This window comes from Myotis daubentonii, chromosome 9 (genome assembly GCF_963259705.1).
Source record: "Myotis daubentonii chromosome 9, mMyoDau2.1, whole genome shotgun sequence".
NCBI lineage: Eukaryota > Metazoa > Chordata > Mammalia > Chiroptera > Vespertilionidae > Myotis > Myotis daubentonii.
In genome coordinates, this window is record NC_081848.1 from 35,427,202 (window position 1) to 35,448,937 (window position 21,736).

At 40.2% G+C, this 21,736-nt stretch overlaps 1 pseudogene; it reads left to right on the forward strand.

Moving 5' to 3' along the window:
• The first annotated feature begins 7,712 nt into the window (after window positions 1-7,712).
• On the forward strand, window positions 7,713-9,273 carry LOC132242066 (tripartite motif-containing protein 60-like; annotated as a pseudogene).
• The last annotated feature ends 12,463 nt before the right edge of the window (window positions 9,274-21,736 follow it).

The following is a 21,736-nucleotide window of genomic DNA, read 5'->3' on the forward strand; positions in this document are numbered from 1 at the left end:
GGAAAGTTTGGGGCTGCTTGCAGGCCGGGCTTGCTTTTCTGCTCCCGGATCAGGCGCTGCTGGGGGCTGCCTACAGACTGCACTTTTCTACTTACTGATGGCCGATCACCACAGTGACCCAGGGCCCAGCGGCACTTTCCTGCTCTCCAATAGTCATAGGGTCCCGGCTGGGGGCTCAGGTGGCACACCAGGGTCCCAGCTTGGGGTGGGACTTATGCCCCACTGCCCAGGGCTGCACATGGGGCCTGGATGGCAGCTCACACTGTCCCACCCTGCCTGTAGTATAGGATAGAGGCCTAGTGCACAGATGGGGGCTCGCTGGTTTGCCCTGAAAGTGTCCCAGATCAGGGTGGGAGTCCCGCTTGGGTGCCTGGCCAACCTGGATGACAGGCTGAAGGCTGTTTGCAGCTGGTCACAAACCCTTCAGAGTGGGGGTCCCCACTGGGGTGCCTGGCCAGTCTGGGTGAGGGCCTGAGATCCATTTTCAGGCTGGAGGACAACTTAAACTCCCAGCCTCTCCTTTTTTTTTCTTTAATTCTGGGATTTATTTACCTTCTATAGCTGTCACTGGAGCTGAGAGCCGGCTCCAGCTCTGGGGGCTGAAAGCAGGTTTCTGGGTCTGATTGGCTTCTATAACTGAAACTCTGTTGCCATCACAGCATCTCTAAGCTCTGAGGCTGAAGCTGGCTGAAAGCACGTTTCTAGGTTTGTTTGGCTTCTATAATTGAAACTCTGTTGCCATAACTGCAGCTCTAAGCTCTGAGGCCGAAGCTGGCTGAAAGCAAGTCTCTGGAGCTTGTTTAGCTTCTATAATTGCAACATAGTTGCTTAGAGTGCAGCTCAGAGGCTGGCAGCGGCAGGCCGGGAACGTTGGCTTCCTCCGTCACTGGCGCAAGCAAGCCTCCTGTTTGCTTCAGCTGCGTGGCTGCCCGCCGCCATCTTGGTTGGCAGTTAATTTGCATATCCTGCTGATTGGCCAATGGGAAGGGTGTCAGGTTTATGGTCAATTTGCATGTTTCTCTTTTATTAGATAGGATAGCAAAATGATCACCACAATAAATCTAGTTAACACCCATCATTACACATAGCTACATTTTTTTCTCCTGTGATGAGAACTTTTAAGATCTTTTCTCTTAGTAACTTTCAAATGTCCAATATGGTATTAACTATATCCATTTTGATTTTTTTTTTAGTTTGATACAAATATGTGGTGTTTGGGGTCATAGAATATGGATATTATAAAACTATTTTATGTATACTGTGAAATTTTATTAAGGAAAGTTTTATATGTTCAGTGATATGACTGATGTCACTGGCTAATGCCTACTCATGCTTCCTTGCATCCATGTCTCCACAGGAAAACCATGCCATTGGTATTATAGACATCAAATAATGTCTGCACATAATAAAGTAGAACTTTTCATGTGATATATCAAATATTCTTGGCCTGTGAGAAAAAAGATTGGGTTTTAAATCAGGCATTTAACAAATGCTAACAGTGAATGTGGTCAAGTTGTTTAACATCTATGAGGTTATTTCCCCTACTGTAAAGAATATAACTGTCTTGAGCAGTTTTGTAAGAATTATAAATAATGTATGCAAAGTAAACCATACAAAGTTGGGTCTGGGTTGATGATAATTTTAAAGTCTAGGAATAATTCTAGGAAATACTACAATAAACTGAGTTGGAACGGCAGCTCTTCTCAGCAGGTGAAATCAGTGTTTTAATGACCTGAGGTTGCCAGGAGCTGGATTCCACTTCTCACATCAATTCTTAAACTGCTTTTATGAGCCCACATCAATCCTTTCATAATTGTAGTATCATTAAACCCACTATAGAAATCCACTGATCACTTGCCTTGCTCTTTTAAGAGGTGATTAGAGCAGTGCTGTGATGCACACTGGAAAAGGTGAAAATGATCTTCACAGTACAAAATGCATTATGAAATGAAAAATAATTGATTTGTCCATGATTTATAACACACACACACACACACACACACACATATATATACTAGGGGCCCGGTGCACGAAATTCGTGCACTGGGTGTGTGTGTGGGGGAGTGTCCCTCAGCCCAGCCTGCCCCCTCTCACATACTGGGAGCCCTTAGGCTTTGACCCCCATCACCCTCCAATGGCAGGATCGGAGCAGCTGCAGCGGACCCACGATCGTGGGCTTCGCTTTAGGCCCAGGCAAGGGGCCCCTAGCTCCTGGGACTGCAAGCTTCGACCGTGCCCAACTCCCATCGCTGGCTCCACCCCTACTTCCTGCTATCACTGGCCAGGGCAGCAAAGGTGCCTGATTCTCCATCATGGCTGGGGGGCAGGGCAAAGGAGGCCCCAGGGCCACCTTTGCCCTGCCCCCCAGCTCTTAGCTCCCCCCTGGGTTTCCGATCACTGTCAGTGGGTTTCCTGCTTTCCCTTTGGACTCCTTGCATTGTGCCTACATATGCAAATTAACCGCCATCTTGTTGGCAGTCAACTGCCAATCTTAGTTGGCAGTTAATTTGCATATAGCCCTGATTAGCCAATGAAAAGGGTAGCTCGTACGCCAATTACCATTTTTCTCTTTTATTAGTGTTGAGATATATATATATATATATATATATATATATATATATATATATTTAATTTATGTTCACTAATATTGACATATATATATATCCTATCTAATAAAAGACAACTAGGGTAATTAACCGTACCTCCGATACACTTCCCATTGGCTAGTCAGGACGATATGCAAATTAACTACCAACCAAGATGGCAGTTAACCGCTAACAAAGATGGTGGCTAATTTGCATACTGCAGGCAGGGCGGGACAGCATCATCCCGCCTGCCCCGCTGCCATGCGGGCCTGCTATCTGGGACCAGGGTGGCAGGCGGCCCGTATGGGACCCTACTCAGGGCTAGCGGGCAGGACCACAGTGATCCGCCACTGGCCACACCCACAAACGGCCCTCCTGTGGGGATCTGAGGCTGGCAGGTGCTAATGCACCGATCTGCCAACACGCACACCTGGGCCGCCTTTGCCCTGAGCAAACTATGCAGCCAGGAGAGGGGCGAGGGGCCACTGAGAGCAGGGCAGGAACTTCCCAGGGTTTGCATCAGGCAGCCCAGAGCGGAGTGCGAATTATCTCTACTGGTAGCTGCTTGCTCATTCACTTACTTGCTCATTCATTCACTCACTCAGCAAACCCTCTCAGGTCCCTGGCACCAGGCCAGGCACTGAAGGTGAAGCAGGATAAGACAGAGCTATGTCCTCAAGATGTTAGTAATTCAGTAGGGCGAAGCAGGCACATGAACGAGGCAGTTGTATGCACAGATGCAGTGTACTGGGTTCGGTGAGGGCTGTAACTAATGCAGACTTTGTTCTCTTGATCAAATGGGGCCTCGGGAGCCAGGCCACCCCAAGCCTGTAGGCCTGTGCCTAGGCCAGGAGTGGCCGGGGTCCCGGAACATGACAGAGGGTGCAGGTCGGGCTGAGGGGTCTGGCCCCACCCCTCACCCTCACCCCCGAGTGCACAAATTTTTGTGCACCAGGCTACTAATTATATATATATGTATATATATATATATATATATATATATATATATATATATATATATATAATTTAATATATATATATATATTTTAAATATAATTTGGAAACTATATATGCACAATGCACATTTATAACTTAAGTGCCTCTAATACTTATGGATCGGGGTTTAAACGAAACATTACTTTTGCTTAAATTTTGGGTTATTTTATGTGGAGACACACCTGTTTGCAAGCATTTGCAATGAAATGCTTTTTATGATATTTAAATTTTAAAATAATTTGCTCAGGTATACATCCTTATGTGTGTATAGGGATTTGCCTCTTTATCCCATGCAGCAACTGTTCTGTTCTGGTTCTTTATAATTTCTTATGTAGAGGACTCTGATAAGAACCTAACTCCACTCCTGGTATCTAATTTATTTGGTCTCAAATAAATCCTCTATCCCAGGGATGAGAAACTGCCCCTGCCACCACCAGGGCAGATCTAATCCCCAATAGTGTTGTTTGGTCAGGAAGAAACTTTAATACTGACCATTGGAATTTCAATACATATAAGAAAGGAATGCATTCTCTAGATCACCATTGATCAAACAATCTCTGATTCTTTCCTCATTAGCAGTACCTACTTAGTACACAAAGATCTAATTGTTTCATCTCTATCCTAAACTGTCACCAGAGTATTCCTTTGGTTCTCAAATTTGATCAAGCTAATTTTCTTCTCAAGAATCCTTCCTGGTTCCCTATTGGCCTCCTATATATTTTTTCATTTTTTTTTATTGATTTCAGAGAGGAAGGGAGAAGGAGAGAGAGATAGAAACATTAGTGATGAGAGAGAATCATTGATCTGATGCCTCATGCATGGTCCCTACTGGGATCACATCCACAACTCAAGCATGTGCCCTGACCTGGAATCAAACTGGGACCTCCTGGTTCATAGGTCAACACTCAACCACTGAGCCATACTGTCTGGAAAGCCTCCTATACATTTTAACTTGTCAATCAGTCCCTTATCTATCTTTAAACTTTTTCCCCAGGAAGAAAAACAAGCATTTATTGAAGACCTAATATTTTACAGACATTGTGCTAAGGACTTTGCATTAATGTAATGTTTTTGGTCCTCATAATAATTCTATATTAAAAAAATAAAGAAATAGAGTTTAAGAGAGGTTAAATACCTTTGTCCAAGGACAACTAGTAAGTGGCAAAGCTAGAATTTAAAGTAGTGCCTACCTCATTTTAAATATTTTGCTTTTTTTTCATTGTCTCAGTGGAAAAGCATTTGGGATCCTAAAAGCACAAAGAATATGTGAGTCATGAAAAAGAATCAAATGAGTCATAGTGATAAATTGAATGTAATATGTTGCATAACTATCCTGTTGACTTTAACAAGTTAATGAAGTAAGACAATGGACAATGAATAGCATATTAGAAAAACAATTATGCATTTTAGGAATGATAGAAAACTATGGAGCAGTTACAAGAACAATCATTTGGAGATAATAAAACACAAAAGAAACCAGAAAACTAGGAAACACTTATGAGCTTGAAAAGAACCAATGAGAAAAAATACATAGGAGGGTACCTCCGGCCAACACAAAATGGCTTTGTGAAAGCAGCCTGAGTCTATAAGGGATAGAAGATTAAAGTTGCGGACAGCATAAATGTATCTCAAGATAACAGGCTCCATTAGCTGGATATGCTTTTTAATTTAAGTGCAAGTAACTAAGAATGAATCTTTGAGAACAGAAAACCATAAAGTGGTTATGTGCCACCAAAAAACACTTATTTTTTCATTTACTAGTAAATACTTCTTTTTTTTTAATTGAAGATTTTTGTTTCTTTAGATCATTTTATATGCCAGATGACAATTTTTATAATGAGATTTTTATTTTCAAAATGGAAATGTACAGCTGAGAAATTCATAGTTACTCTTCCTTTCTTTTAACAACCATGTAATGAGCACCACCAGTTTTAAGCTGGGATAACTCTGTGAGTCTTATAAAGATGAATAATAAGACAGCCATTAATCACAGGGGCTAACAATCCATCAGGGATGCAGTATGTACAAATGCATATAGTGCCTACCATTAATGTTCACTAAAATTATGCTACAAAAGGCATTTCACAAGTGATATTAAGAATTGCAGGGGCTAAGAGATAGAAAGATAAATTGAACTTTGGAATATCAGGGGAGACTTCATGAGGACAGTAGAAAAAGCAGTATTTGTTGAAAAGCAAGGAAGAAAGCCAAAATTCAAGCTCTTCTCCCACTTCTAATCTGTTGTTTAAATTTTCATATCTCACTTGACCCTCCTCATTTATAAATAAGACTGAAAACTGCCTTATGGAAGGATTGCATATCTAAAAATGAATTGCATATCTAATAATAAATTTTCAGACAATATAGAAAAAATCCTGTTCTTTTAAAAAATGTCTTTATTGATTTTTAGAGAGGAAGGGAGAGGGGAAAAAGAGATAGAACATCAATGATGAGAGAGAATCATTGGTCAGCTGCCTCTTGCACACAATCTACTGGGGATTGAGCAAGGAACCCAGGGCATGTGCCCAGAATGGAAATCAAACTGGTGACCTCTTGGTGCATGGGAAGATGCCCTACCACACAGCCATACCACCTTGGCCATTGGTTGATCATTGTATGTGCCATGACCAGAAACTGAATCCACAGCCTTAGCATATCAGGGCAACACTTTAATCAACAGACCTACTTGACCAGGACTCACAATCTCTTGATTTAATTTTTCTATGGATTCAGAAAAAAGAAAATAATGTACTGAGAAATGTTGGAAGGATTTTTCACATGGAAATACTGCTGTCCAATGGATTTTTTAGCTAAGTCCAAGCACAGGACAATCAAATAAATTTGAATTTAAGATAAAAGTCAAATATCTTTTAAGAATAAGTATGTCCCATGCTGTATTTGGGAGATAGTGATACTGAAATGCTATTTGTTTTTCATATGAAAATCAAATTCAACTGTCGTCCTATTTTTTTGTTTAATCTGGCAACCCTACCAGCCAGCATCCTATGACAATATGACTCACCTGGGCAGTGGGTTTCTCTTCAAACCCCAGAATTACTACTTATTGGTGCTGCACGTCTTTAGGACTTGGATTCATCTTTACTCAACTTGTCCAAGTATCTTACCCATTTACCTTTTCCCGATGGAACAGAATATTTCCTCTGAATCTCGCCCTAGCTCTTCTGGGTCCCAGAGTTTTAGCTTTTTTTCAGTTCTTTTCAATAAGAGATGGATCCTCCCATGTCAAATTAAAAGCAAAATCTGCTACGAGTTAACAAAAAGAAAGAAAACTAAAGGCTGTTTAGATAATTTTATACCTTTGTGAGCAAAATACCTCCGCAGGGCCTATACCTGTTGGCAACAGGGTCTGTGTATGACAAGAACAGGTCCATTTAAAGAAACTGGGGCTAATCAGCACACCGTGACTGCTAGCAGCCCCTCCCTGAGAATATAGTGTTTAGGACAGATTATCCAGAACTAGAGCCAAACTGATAATTTCTACTTTTGAATTAACTAGAACCGTCTGCTGGATGGCATTATGCCTGACTTGATTGCACACACTGATAACTTGTTCTCTTTGACTTAGAATGAGACATCCAAACTCCTTCCAAAGTTAGCTTTCTCTAAGTTTTGGAAGAGCCACCTTAGCCAATAGGAAACTCCTGGTCTCAACAGGCATGTTATTCCTCTACCTTATTAACCATGTACTTGCATCTGCTTTTGTGATGTCAGGACACAAAGGAAATGTCTGTATGGGGTGACCCATGAAGAAGTAAAAGTAAAGAGTGTATTTTCAACTGGTAGGCGACTGGCTTCGGAGACTCTTCTTGGAGACACACTTCAGGGACTCACTTAAAGGAGCAGGCTCCAGAAACCACTTATGACTTGCATGGTGCTTGGTTTTTGACGGGAGTCCACAGCTGATTTTCACTTGGGGAACCTGACATTAGATACAGGAGAAGGTGACAGGAAAACTGGACGTCAGCTGCCCACTGGAACTCTTCTTGGAAGCTCCTACCAACTTCCACAAAGAGGGAGGCCTGAGCAGACCTTAGCTTCTCACTTTTCCTCGCTCCTGGAGGATCACACTGACTGAAGAGAGTCTCTTCTGATAGACACCTTCACTGCACCATGGCCGTTGCTGCTTCCCTGGCCAAGCTCCAAGCAGAGGCCAGCTGTCCCATCTGCCTGGGTTACCTGAGAGACCCAGTGACCATTGCCTGTGGGCACAACCTCTGTCACTCCTGCATCCACCGGCGCTGGGAAGGTCTACACAGGGCACCTTTCCCTGTCCTGTCTGCCTCCACCACTGCCCTGACAGGAGCTATAAGAGGAACACCTAATTATGTTACATGACTGAGATTGCTAAGCAGATTCCCACCTCAGGGAGCCAGAGGAAAATGCAGGAAGAAATACCCCTATGTGGGAAACGCCATGAGGTTCTGACCCTGTTCTGTGAGAAAAGCCTGGAGCTGTTGTGTCCCCAGTGCAAGGGCTCCTTAGACCCCCAGGATCAGCCCCTGATCCCCATTGAGGAAGCTGCAGCTAGTCAGAGAGGGATGCTCAAAAGGTACATTGGGGTCCTCACTAAACACCTTAAAAATGCTGTAAAGGTATATAAACACCAAGGTGCAAATATTTTGGCAGTGAAGAGAAAGATGAATAAGTGGAGGAAGAAACTGGACTATGAATGTAACGATCTTAAGCAGGGGTCCTCAAACTATGGCCCGGGGGCCACATGCAAGTACAAATATTGTATTTGTTCCCATTTTGTTTTTTTACTTCAAAATAAGATATGTGCAGTGTGCGTAGGAATTTGTTCATAGTTTTTTTTTAAACTATTGTCCGGCCCTCCAACTGTCTGAGGGACAGTGAACTGGCCCCCTGTTTAAAAAGTTTGAGGACCCCTGATCTTAAGTATTCCTTGGAAACAGAGTACAATGAAATTGATTACAATCTATTTATTGAAGAGAATAATGTTGAAGAAAAACTAATCAAACATGGAAGGCAAATTTCATACCATATGTTCAGGCTAAGCAATCTGTTAAGTGAAATAGAAGAGAAGTATTTGCAGACAGATGAGGATTTACTCACAGGTATTGAAAGTATCCACAACAGCTATGAAAACAGAGTCCCTGGCCATCTTTTCATATAAATTAAAGAAAGCGATATTCACTGCCCCCCCACATTACTTGGGCCTGCATAAAACGATCCGCATATTTCAGGCAGATTTGACACTGGATCCAGAAAATGCCCATCCAGACCTCATTATCTCAATAAATAGAAAACGTGCGACATATAGGAAACCAGATCGTCTTCTTAATCCCCAGGCACTTATTTCTTACCCAGCTGTCCTGAGTTCTGAGGGATTTGATGCTGGCAGGCATTTTTGGGTGGTAACCATAGGAGTCACAGGTGAATGTTCCTTAGGTGTGTGTAAAGAATCCTTCCCCATAAATACTTTCATATCACCATTTCCAAGCAATGGCTGCTGGACTCATACCTTTGGCCCTTTCTCTATTCCAAAAGAAAATATTGGTGTTTTTCTGGACTATGAGTTGGGAGATGTTTCATTTTATAATTTGAAGACCTGCTCATACTTGTACAGAATCACTGCTACATTTACAGAAAACTTATTCCTTATTTCTCCATTGCATCTTCAGAATCTTTTACTGGTATCATCACAGTCTAGTGATGACAAATTTGAAAGAAATTTTGTATGTGCTTAGTTGTTCCCTTGTTATTGACAGGAATACTTATAATAAAGATCCCGATTCCAGTTTTGATGTTTGAATGTTGCAAGTTTTTAGGATGCACCCTTCTCCTCCCTGAACTTAAACCTGGGAAAGCTGATGAGAAAGTCTAGGTGCTCCATCTTGGGGGTAGGGGGAAAGTGTCAATCAAGTAAGCTTCTGCCAACATCATCCAGTACCTGCCATGAATATCACAAGCTAGTCCCTTTCCCTGTGCTCCCAGTCATTTTGGGACCTACTGTAACATCCAGCCTTCTCTCCGTCCAAAACCTCATCATGTAACAAATGTTTTCACACTCAAAAAACAAAGTTTGTATTTTTTCAGCTTATAATTCTAGACACTCTCCCAGTCAAAGGTCAAACTTTGATGGGATAATAATCCCTGATTAGGCTGAAACGGAAAGATCCACCTGAGTACTTTGGGACTAGAGAAGAAAGCCAGCATATTTCTCACCACAGCTGTAATAATACATGCAGTCTAGAGGACAGAGAAGCCTCCCATCTCAAAGACAGGGCTGGAGTTCAAGCTGGGAAGGTGATCCCAAACAGTTCTTCAAAAGAAAAATGCTTAAGCAGGGACAGCTTGCTGACGTACAGGCTCAGATTTGGGAAGGAGAGTCCAAGAAGTGAAAAGTAAGAAATGCTAGGGATTAAAAATAGAAAAGAGAAGTCAAGGCCATTTAGATTATTTTCATATTTCATTGGGCAAAAAAACTCAGCAGGGACTTTGCATGTCAATAGCAGGGTATTGCTTGGGGGAAAAAAAGGTCCCTTTAAGAGAATGGAAGCCATACAAAGCTTATATTCATTACCTTTCCATTGCTGTTTCTTACTCCTTACAGGTTCTAGGCACAAGGGATCTTTCTTGAGCCACATTTCCACGGTAGCATGTACAACAGTGTAGTACCTGAATCCAGATTGTGTAGGTCTAACCTCAGCTCTTTCACTGGCTGTATGGCCTTGGGAGATTTATTTAACCCCTATGACTAGTTGCCTCAACTGATTGATGTGAGGGTTGAATATATTGCAAAGTGTTGACATATGAGAACTGTGTAAGTGTTAGCTGCTATTACTAACCTTATTATTAATTATTGTTATTGTTTGGTCAAGAAGAGTTTCTCATGTAATCACCCTGTGCAGTGGACACACAAAAGGGAATGGATGCCTCTTGAGGGTCAGATGTGTGTAGCACCATTTGAACAGCTTTGCTTCTAACATATTTAATCTACACAGCCTTCAAGAAAGATAGATAGCATCATGCCTATTTTGCAGATAAAGACACTGAGGCTTAGAAAGGGAAACTAACTGGGTGAAGGTCATCCAGCTAGAAGGTGACAGGCTCAGCATACCATCAATCAGTCATATTTGAAGGCTTTGGTTCATGTCACAGTGCTAGAAGGATTCTCAGAAGGTAGGCATTTTAACTCTTTCTTGACTTTACAAAAGCAGATGCTTGTCTCCCTTTGACATACATCCATGCTATCTTTTACTAGTATAACAGCACCTCTTGGTGCTGAGTCTAAGAAAACAGCCTGATTGAATAAACTATTCAAAAAACATTGGCAGGAATAGAGGGCAGGCAGGAGGTTTGAGAAGGAGTTCAATGGCTATGGCTGCATCCTAAGCGCTAAGGACTATAAAGGTACAAAATTGACCTGGACCAACCACAAAAGAGCTCACAGCTCCCTTTGTAACTGACAGTTGCATTTCAGAAACACACACACACACACGCACACACACACACACACGCACACACACACAGAGAAAAATATTTGGAAGTTCATATTTTCCTTATGGACCCAAGCTTTGCTCTGAACACACATCTCATATATATTCGAGATATTATAAAATCAAAATATTGTATAAAACATTGAAGTTGGTATTAGAATGCTGTCAGACAGGGACATAATCACTATAAAGAGATTATTTATTTCCTATGAATGGAATCACATTAAATGCCTGAGGCAGAAAGAGACATGAAGAACTGTTTAAGTTTTCTTTCCTTTTATGAAGACAATCCCAGTGCTTTGTGTTAATAGGTAATTGCATATCTTAAGTTCGAATTACTTATGTCTTTGTTTCTCATTTGATGACTTACAAATGAGACATGTTTAGGACAGAATACATCCTATGAGAGTCCAGTAAAACATGTATGAGTTTCCACTCACTATTATTACTGTTAACTACTGCTGCTACTACTAACACTGTATTGTTAACCTTATCAAGTTCTTGCTATGTGCTGGGTACTTTGCTGAGTTATCTTATTAACTCTGACAAGAGCACTTCAGGTGAAGAAATTGAGGCTTAGATTATTAGAAGAATCAAGATTGTTTTCCTAGTGGAACAGTTCATCTCTTGAGCTCTCTCTAGGAGTTAAATTTTGGCTCTACCACATTATCTAAAAATTACTTTGGGTAATTTGTCCCACTCTGAACTTCCATCTCCTCATCTATTAAATGAAAATAATAGTGACTGCCTCATTAGAAGCATTGCTGTAATCAAGAGAAAGCACTCTACACAAAGAACAAATGCTACTTATTACTATTGAATGTGATCTGTCTTAGGGCCCAAAGCTTTGTGTGACATAATTAAGCAAAGGCAAATATCCCACAAAGGTTGGGTAAATGAAGCCCAGTTACAATATGCTCGGTCTGAGACTATTACTGCCAGTGCTTCAAAAGATAAGCAAAACACAACATTGGAGCAGAAGTCATTTTGAAACTTGATTGGGGATGAGGAGCTGCTAGGCCAATACCAGAGACCTGCAGGAGCTAGGATGGAGGCTCTGGAGGGCACTCCTTAGAGGGCAGTTTGAGTCCTTGCCCGGCTGTGGCACTGCATGTCACCAAAGCCATCACTAATGTTTGCATTTAGTACATTTTATATCTTCTATCAAGAGGATTTTGCTAATTTTTTTCATGTATAAACAAAGCAGAGAACATTACTGGAAAATGTTTAATCATATTGAAATAAAGACTTACAGAGAAGAAGAAAATAGTTTTGCGAGAGTCCCTACTTTGGGAGGAATTTCTTTTAGTAATAACTGCATACATAACAGTATTTTGATTTGTGTTTATGGTGGCATACACAGTACATACATTTGCATGCTAGGTGTATCTATCTGTATATATAGGTATAGGTGTGTGTACACATTTGTTAATAGTCCCTTAGACACATGCATTAGATTCCTGTTCACTGGCTTTTTCATGTTTATTGGACAGATTCATACTTTCTAACATTTTATAGTAATAAATATGTTTTACATTTTGATTGTCACAAAAATAATAATTATTATTTGATTTATAATGAGTGGATCGAGGCTTGGGGATTTAAAAAGACTCACCTCAGGCAACAGTCCTTGCATGCTCATGAGTATAAAGTGGAACTACCTCCTATGGCTTTTCAGTTTATGCTACACCAAGCTTGCCTCACTCATACTTATGCTTCTAGTTTAAAAATTCAATCTTTCTCCCTCCATCCTTCCCTACCTCCCTTCCTTCTCTCTCCCTCCCCCTTTCCCTCTCTCCCTCTCTTTTTCTCTTCTTCTCCATCTCTACTTGTGAAGTAATCTAGTTTTCATACAGAATAGTAGATATTCTATTACATTCTTATTATATATGCAACTAGTCTTCTTCTTACATATGTTTCCTGTGCACAGTTGTATTTGTTTTGGATGAAATTTAGATCCAAGAATGTTAATTAACAAGATCTAATGTTAATGAAATCATGAAGTCCATATATGGTGTGTGTTAACTATCAGACCACCACTCATTGTCCTGACCAGAGCCACTGTTTTAGATAAAGAATGATGAATGAAAGATGGTAATGACAATGTTGTGAAATGAAAAAGTGTTAATGCTATATACAGGTTTGAGTAATAGCTCCACAAGTTTCCTTTAGTGACTAGTTAGAAACAAACTCTGTAATAATTCTATGTCTAATGGTCAATGATGTGCCTTCAATATTAAGAATCTTTATTCCTGATTTGAGGTAACATTTGGATTCCCAAGAATTGTAACAGACAAAGTTTTCTAATGAAAACTAACTGTACTCTGGTTAAGAGCAGTGTATGTAGGAGGAATAAGTAGCTTTACTACAAAAGATTTATAAGGGATCCAGGGAAGATTTGCAATGTAATTAATCAGTCATGTGCATGTAGGAGCACTTTAAGCCCTGTTTAACAGCATGGAATGTAACAGCTATGAATAATTTCCTGCAATCAATTTTAGAAATCCTCACTACTTTAAACTTACATGCCACAAAAATAACAAAATACTTCTACAGTGGCCCACTTTGGTTTTATTGATAGTACCCATCAATCAGTGAGTGTAAGTTTGTCCCCATATCTTTACCACTGAGGATTGCAAAACAACAGAAAGTAATTTAAATGCAGTATTGACTTGCTTTCTAAAGTCCTTAACACATTAGATATATTTCAAAAGACAAATGGGGAAGTAGCCCAGTAAAAAGTTTGGATCTAAAATATAAAAGAGAAATAAGAGAGGTTAGGTTGTTTCAAAACATAGAAAAACAGCTGGCTTAATAGACAGAAATGGAAAGGGACATAAGTTGAAAGAAAATGATATGAGAGGGTGGTTTTATTTCCAGCACAGTTCCTTACACATAGGTATTCATTCATTAGTAATTCTCTCCTTCCATCTTTCTTAGGAATTTGAACATAGCAGGAAACTGATTAATGTCTATTAAATACATGAACAAAGCATGCAGGGTCTTTGTCCTTAAATGTGTTTATATAGAAATGAAGGACTTTACAGAAATTATATTAGAATCTTTTTTGCCAGTGACATCTGTGCTACTTGGATGCTGGGAAACAGTCACCTTGCTGCTCCTCAGTCTTAGACAAAGCTCCTTGATGCTGTCTTCACCATTTTTCCTCATCAGATTAAAATATCTATCTCAAAGAGTAGAATGTTTTGGTAGTGCACAAATGTATTGGTTAGGTTCGGATGAGGGCCTTTATCCTCTGGAAATCTAGAAATAAACATACACACATCACATTATATGCTGTAGTAGGTACAGGTCAGCATGCCCACAGTTAGCACCCTTCTATGGAAAGGAAAGAATGGGGAAAGCCCAGAGGTCACTGGGCCATACCATTGGTGGAATGCTACTTGGCAGGTACAGTCAAACCTCCTTTCTAGAACCTCTGCCTTCTGGAGCAATTTGGTTCTTCATCAAATTGTTCACAGAAAAAATGTCTCCCTTGTTGAACCAAACTTTGGTTTTTGAATGGACAGTCCTTTCAAGCTGATACCTGAATATGACAAAAAGAGTCTCTAGTCTGTAAGGCCCCAAATTCTCTGGACTCTATTTCTTTCCATTTATGCTCTCAAAACAGCTAATTCTTGGTAGAGTTCATCCTTTTTGTTTAATGCCTTGCTTAATAATGGCAAGTCACAGCTAACACTAATTTTTAGGATTCTCCCTTCTCTCTCCCCTCATATGCATTTAGTCCAGCTTTCAAGTTATTATGTGTACGAGCTTTACCAAGCATTTTTATCCCTGAATTAAATGAATCTCAGTTTTCACTGGGTCCAATTCACATTCCTTTACGTAGTAGTTTACATTTTTGTTAAGGTAGCAACTCACTTCAAAGTAATAATTCTTACACTATTTAGTAGAAGATGTTCTGTAATAAGAAATTGACCCAAAAATGTGTAATGGCTCAAACACAGCCTGAGGTGGATGTTTCTGATCTGTAAGTAGTTCTCTTCTTTGCAAACACCTATCTATCTCCTTCTGGTTCCATGGCCTTGCATTTCTATTGCATCCAGATGGCAGGGAAGCCAGCATAGAGGCATGGAGGGAACATATACAACTTTTGAAAACCTCAACTTTGAATTGGTACATGTTACTTCTGTTCATATACCATTGACTGGAACTCAGGCGTATGGCCACACCATACTGCAAAAGAAGTTATAAAATGTAGTCTAGCTGTGTGCTAGGAAGAAGACACATAAGTGCTTATACTGTAAACATTTCTGTCTGCCAGAGGTCCCTTTGACAGTTTCTCCACTGTTAAGGAAGCCAGGTCACTATAAGTAAAATTATTTTATGAATTAATCTTTTTCCCCCCATTGGAAAATGAAGAGGGTGAATAATTGATATAGAATGGTCATGATGTGATCTTATGTCTTTTTTTAATCAGTTGGACAAATCAGGATCTTATATTTTGATTGTTTATAGTGTTCTAAACATAAACATGGCAGCAAAACAATGCTGGATAAATAACTCTGTTTCCTGTTCATTGTTTAATGCTCTAAAGCAGAGTTCAGCATTTTTTCCTATGTTTTTAATTTATAGAAACATATAGCAGATAGGAGCTTGGGCACTGGTAGTAATTATTATTTCGGTCTTACCAGTTGCTTGATATAGAACAACTTTATTAGACCCGCCAAATCTCTGAATTTCAATGGAAAGTGGCTAAGCTATCACCTGGGGTAGTTTTAAGTATTATATGTGATAATGCACGAAAAGTGCCTTGAACAGAGCAGGTACTCATTCGGTGGCACACATTACCAGCACATCTATTCCTTATCATGTGTTTGCGTGTGTGAAAGTTAATTTTGAATGTATTTTTGGTCTTTTAATAGAGTAAAAAACATTGGAGAATTGAAACTGCATTATTGTTCCTGTTATTTCTCACCATGAGTTTGATAGTGGATCCTCAATAAATATTTAACTAAGGACTTGAAGACTAGCATGTGTGTGGTCACAGACTACTCACAAGAGACTCCATAACATTGCTGCAGAACAGTGATTCTTAACCTTTCCAAATTTATATTCCTTCCATAACTATATAAGAGAACAAAGATCTCTGTGTGATGGAAATAAAAGGGTAGTTTATTATGAGAATGGAGATGTTTATAGACATTGTGTTGCTGTATTTATCATTGATGGTAAATTTTAAGAACTGAACTACTGTTTTTGTATTGATGGAAGCCAACTTTATAACTCTGGCTTTAAAACAAATAATTGTGTTTAGTTTTGAAATGTATAATGATTAGATTTTTAAAAGATATTGCCATGGTAACTATGAGACCCAAAGTTAATAATAATTTTAAAATTTTAGCAATACTACTTTCAGGTGGAGTTGCCAGATTTCCCAGATAAGAGTGGGTGTGAGGTCCTTGGGGTACTGCTGAAATGAGCACTTTTAGAAGCCCCCATGGGAGAAGGAGATGTGGTAAAAGACTTTATTTGCATGGATTTACATTCCTGGGCTTTCAAAGTCACTTGGCCCTTAACCCAGTTCTGAAACAGGTACAGCTGGGGTTCTAGCAGAGCCAAAAGCTAGGCCAGTGCCCAGAGCTTCTGCCCATGTTGCAGCCGGGTCCAGTTCAGAATTCAGGTTAATTAAAAATCTATTGATTCATTGTGTGGGTCCCCTATGGCTGTGGGCCACATGGGCACAAGGGAGCACTCCCTGCAATAGGAGTCACAGGAGCCCCACACCTGAGAATAAAAACTAAGAGAGTAAAAATCAAGAGAGCATCTTCCTTTGTTTGGAAGATTAAATATTCACATTCCGTGCTCTTGCAGTGGCCATACACATTCTGGCCACTGACTCGCTCCTAGGTGTGACTGACAGTGAGGTAGTCACCTTTCCACATCACTCAGACCTTACTGGGCATACTGTCCAAACTGCCTTTATCTAGTCCCTTCTCCCATTTATTATGGGGGAACAGACTTGTTTATATTATTTAGTCTTCCCTTTACTTATTTCCTGTTAATAATAGCCAGATTATTACAACAGTATCAGCATGGTGAAAAAACAATAGGAAAAGATTCAGAGGATGAGAATTATGTCTCTAGCACAGGTTTCTGTGATGCTTCCAACCAGATGGAAGTCACTTTGTCTCATTTTTCACATCTATAAAATGGAGATGGTAGTAACTTCCCAAACTATATTCCCAAGTTGCTGAGAAGATCACAGAGCTTTATAAACTACAAACCTTGATCTAATCATAGAGTATCATCATAAAATTGCACACTGGTAGATGAAAAGAGGACACTACACCCTGCTTTGTGGTTTGATACCCAGGTTGGGTTTATACAGTAGCTAAGAGATGCGAGTTATAACCTTGGCTCTGCTACTACATGACCCTATGTTTGAAAAAGTCCCATAACCTCTGTCTGTTTCCTCATGTACAAGGTTAGAATAAACAATATAACCTCTAAAGCCTTTTCTGTGTTGAAGTTCTGTGGTTCTAAGTGACTCCAACCATACTTTTCGGCTTAGACTCCCTAACCATCCACAGAATAAATTGCAGGGACAGCTGGCTGGGGTGAGGGGTACAGTCTCTGGCCACAGAAGAGCATAAAACTAAGGGGACCACAAGGCCGTCAAACAGATGACGGAGCTCTCATTAGCAATGTGCTAAAGCCAGTGACATCCAGGGACAATTGCAGCTGGCATTTCCTCCACGTTAGGATGCCTGTTCAATTCGTTTTTCTGTGCTAGCTCAGTCTGAACTCATCCTCTGAAAACTGAAGAAAGCACTCTTTGTTTAATAATCAGAGTTTGGGAAATAATCATTAAATCCAGACTTCATAGCACATCTATTATGTGTTTAACAGCATGCTTTGCAATGGCAAAATTTAAAAAAATGAATGGTGCTCACCCTTCTGTTTGGGGAGGAGTATGTGCTTTGATGCCAGAGAGCTTTGCGTTCAGGGCCCCATCTGTTGCTTATTGGCCATATCTCTTTTATTCGCCCTTATGTTCACTGACTAACCATACCTGAAAAAAAGCAGGTACTTAGTTGACCCGAGAGATATTTTTGGTTAGATCATATTTTCTCTGAGTCTCACTTTCTTTAGATAAAATGAGAATAATGACACCCAATTCATAGAGTGATTGAAGGATTAAACAAGATGAGAACGGGTGGTCCTTTGTGTGGTAGAATTACTCAGTAAACAAACATTTCTCTTTCTTGCACAAACTCTCCTAGTTTTCCTTATAGCATGATAGTGTGGAGAAAGCATCAAGGATGTTTACAAACAGAAATTTAAAAGTAAAATAATCTATGGAATAAATAAACCATACCAATAAAAGGAGTAGTTGATTCAGACTGAGAGATGAATATGGTAAAAAGCCCCCAAAAGTATTCAAGAAACTGAAAGCCATTGAGGTACCCACTTCAGTAAGAGAGACATATAAATAAGCCACATATGGTGTAAGCTCTACAGCCCCTGTCCTTACTGCCTGCCACACTTAGGAGCTGCGTCAAAACTGATAAGCGTGAATACCCTTGCAAGGATATTCAAAATTGAAGAGTATCCTGGATTAGCATGACAGAGAATTCACTAGGGAAGTGCCCAGAGTAACCAAACAATAGCTTTTATTTGTTTTTTGTGTATGTGTGTGTATTTTAATAAAAATGGCATTATCTAGGAAGGAAGGCTTATAGCTCAGATTCCTGGAGACCTAAGTTCAAGTCCTACCTTCAGTACTTCTGTGTTATAAGAACTGGGACAAGTTACTTAATATCTGTAAGCATCAAACTGACTTTGCAAAGTTGTTGTGAAGATTTAGTGATATTATGTACCCAGCGCATTGCAAGAACAGAGGACTCCCACCATGTCTAAAACATAGTAGGCACTCAATAGGCATTGATTGGTCAACTCAAGAGCCACTGAATTAATAATGAATTGGGATCATGTCACTTTAGAAGGCCGATATGATGATTTAATATAAATATAACAATAGCTGGCATTTAGTAGGTAGTCAATAAATATTTCCTTCCTTTACCTTAGTAGAAAGACAGTTAGAAATGTATTAGAATTTTTAACAACAACCATATAATTAGCATCAACTGGACTTTTAGAGGTCAAGTTGATTGAATCAACTAGCAGTAATTAGGAAACCACAGTACATATGCAACACTCAATATTCAGAAAAAATCCTGGTGTCTCTGTGATCTATTGCTTAGAGCCCTTTATTGCCAAGGTTGGCAGAGCTTGCTTCGCGAGCATGTGACCAGTGAAGTGCTAAGAGCCTAAAACCAGAAGGGCCTTGTGCTTAGAATATGAAGCCCAGTGATCGCCATCAGGAAATTCTTAATAATTTGGTCTTGGAATTTTTGTTTTATAAGTGAATTCTGTGACACAATGAAGCATTCCCTGGGACAAATGGGCTTTCACTCATGTATGATGCTGCCTCCTGCCTTCTCTCCTCCCTGAAATGGGGTTCTCTGTTGCCCACTTTCTGCTCCCTGGCACCCCAGGTCCTGGCTCTCCATTCCTTGTCTCGTGAGGAATGTCCACACCTGTAGAGAATTTTGATGAAAATTTGTTTGAGCCAAACAGAGGATATACCAGAAGCAAGATCTCAACAGAATGAGATTAATGCCTGGAGAGAAACAGTTTTCAGGTTTTCATTTGTTTGTTTGTTTGTTTGTTTTCTAATGTATTTAAGATTAAAGAGGAAACATACAGAAAATTACAAGAAGGAAGGAGGAAGCAATGTGGGATTAGATTAGAGATTAAAGATGCGATGCTTTCTTGAGGGGTATGAAAGGGTGTCAGGTATTAGAAGGAGAGGCCTGGAAGTGGGCATTTCAAAGGTGTGTTAGCCTAGATGCACAGAAACAATGGGTGGGGCCTGCTTAAGACAAAGATAATCCTTTTAGTAAAGAAGTTGTGATGCCTGGGGCATGACTACCCACAATGACCTGCCCAGTTAGGAATGTATGATCAAATCACCCATCAGATTGCTTTCCATAAACCCCCTGTTTTTTTATCATTCACAGGTGCTCCTGCCACCCAACCATGGGGGCAATTTGATCACATGGCTTGGAAGGTGCATGTTTTTCCATGGCACTTCCTCTGCCCCATTTGGGCACATGTATGGAAAGGGATAGAGTCTGGCATACAGCCTGCAGTTGCTTGGGCGAGGTCCGGTGGCAGCCACCCTGACTGTGACTGGCAGTGCCCCTGCATATTCAGCAGGTGTCTCAGCATTAGCCTCTGTCCCATTCCCCTAATCTGGGTGCTGAACCTATACATTTAAGAGGCTTTAATCTCTAGGGGCCATCTGCCTCCTTGGGTTAAACCTGGGGCCTGTGGAAAGGACTGGCTACCCTCGGGCAGGGCCCTGTGTTCCTACTTTGCACTGGGCCTCAGAAATTATGTAGTAGGTCCTGAACGTTGGGCAAACAAGATAGCTGAGGCTAACAAAATGAGCACAGATATTTTATAATGTGACTAAGGCTGGTTCCTATCATACACACATGTCTGGACATCTGAGGCTTCTCTGGGTAAGGAGCCCCTATATGTCAATATACACAACATATGCACTTGGAAGCCCAAATACCTCCAATTCAAAATGGTCTATTTAACACTCAAAGTGACTTCCACCCAATCCAGTCTGATTATTTTCTGAGAATGCCGTGGTTATTTCATTTCACTTTTGATTGTAAAAACTCAGTCACACTTGAAACTCCCAGCTTTCTCACCCCCGTGTGTGATATACATCAATTATACCTCAGAGGATTTAGTTTCAAAATATCTCTTGAATGCAGACATTTCTATTTGTCCTCACAACCATCATCTGAATACAAGCTTCCACAGATCCCTGATCTAACTCCATGCATTCCCTCCTGCCCTCTGCAATTAGAATGGTATTGTTGCAAAGTCAGTCTGATTATGACATTAAACTGTTAATGGCTTCCGATTTCTCTTTGGAAAAAGGAGCACATCCTTAACTTGGGGCACAAGCACTGCATGATCTACCCCCTACTCTTTCTTCCCTGTCACACTCCTCATTGCTGCCTATAGCTCACACCCTGCCTTTCCTAACTCCTCTGAATGTGAATGTGCTCATGCTGGGTGGGCCCCTCATCTCCCCAAACTTCGAATTCCAACTCTTCTTCAGATTGCAGTATATGTAATACTTCCTTATAAAAGCCTGCTCTGATTTTTCTGTTATATAATAGATTGCCCAATGTAGCATGTCTTGGTAATAACACATTTACAACTTTTATTTACATGTGCGTTTTTATTGTTGTTGTTGTTGTTAATATCTGTCTCCCCTAATTAAACTATGGCCATGTATGTTTTATCTCCTGGGCTCTTGCAGTGAATGGTATATAGTAGATGCTTAATAAGTATTGATTGAATAAATGAATGAATGTTCGTTTATCTCATGCTTTTCTTCAATAAATCCTATAGGGCAAGCGATATTCACAGTTCCCACAACCTAGTATGTTGCATGACTAAAAAAGCATAGATTGCAACTATGCAATTTCTTAAGAATCATTTAATCTCTTTGGATCTGAGAGGCTTTTAACCTATAAATCTGTTGTCTAATAGCTTGCCTAAGCTATTTGATATTTAATAGGGGATTCTGCTAAAGAGATATCATTTTCTTTTGGCTTC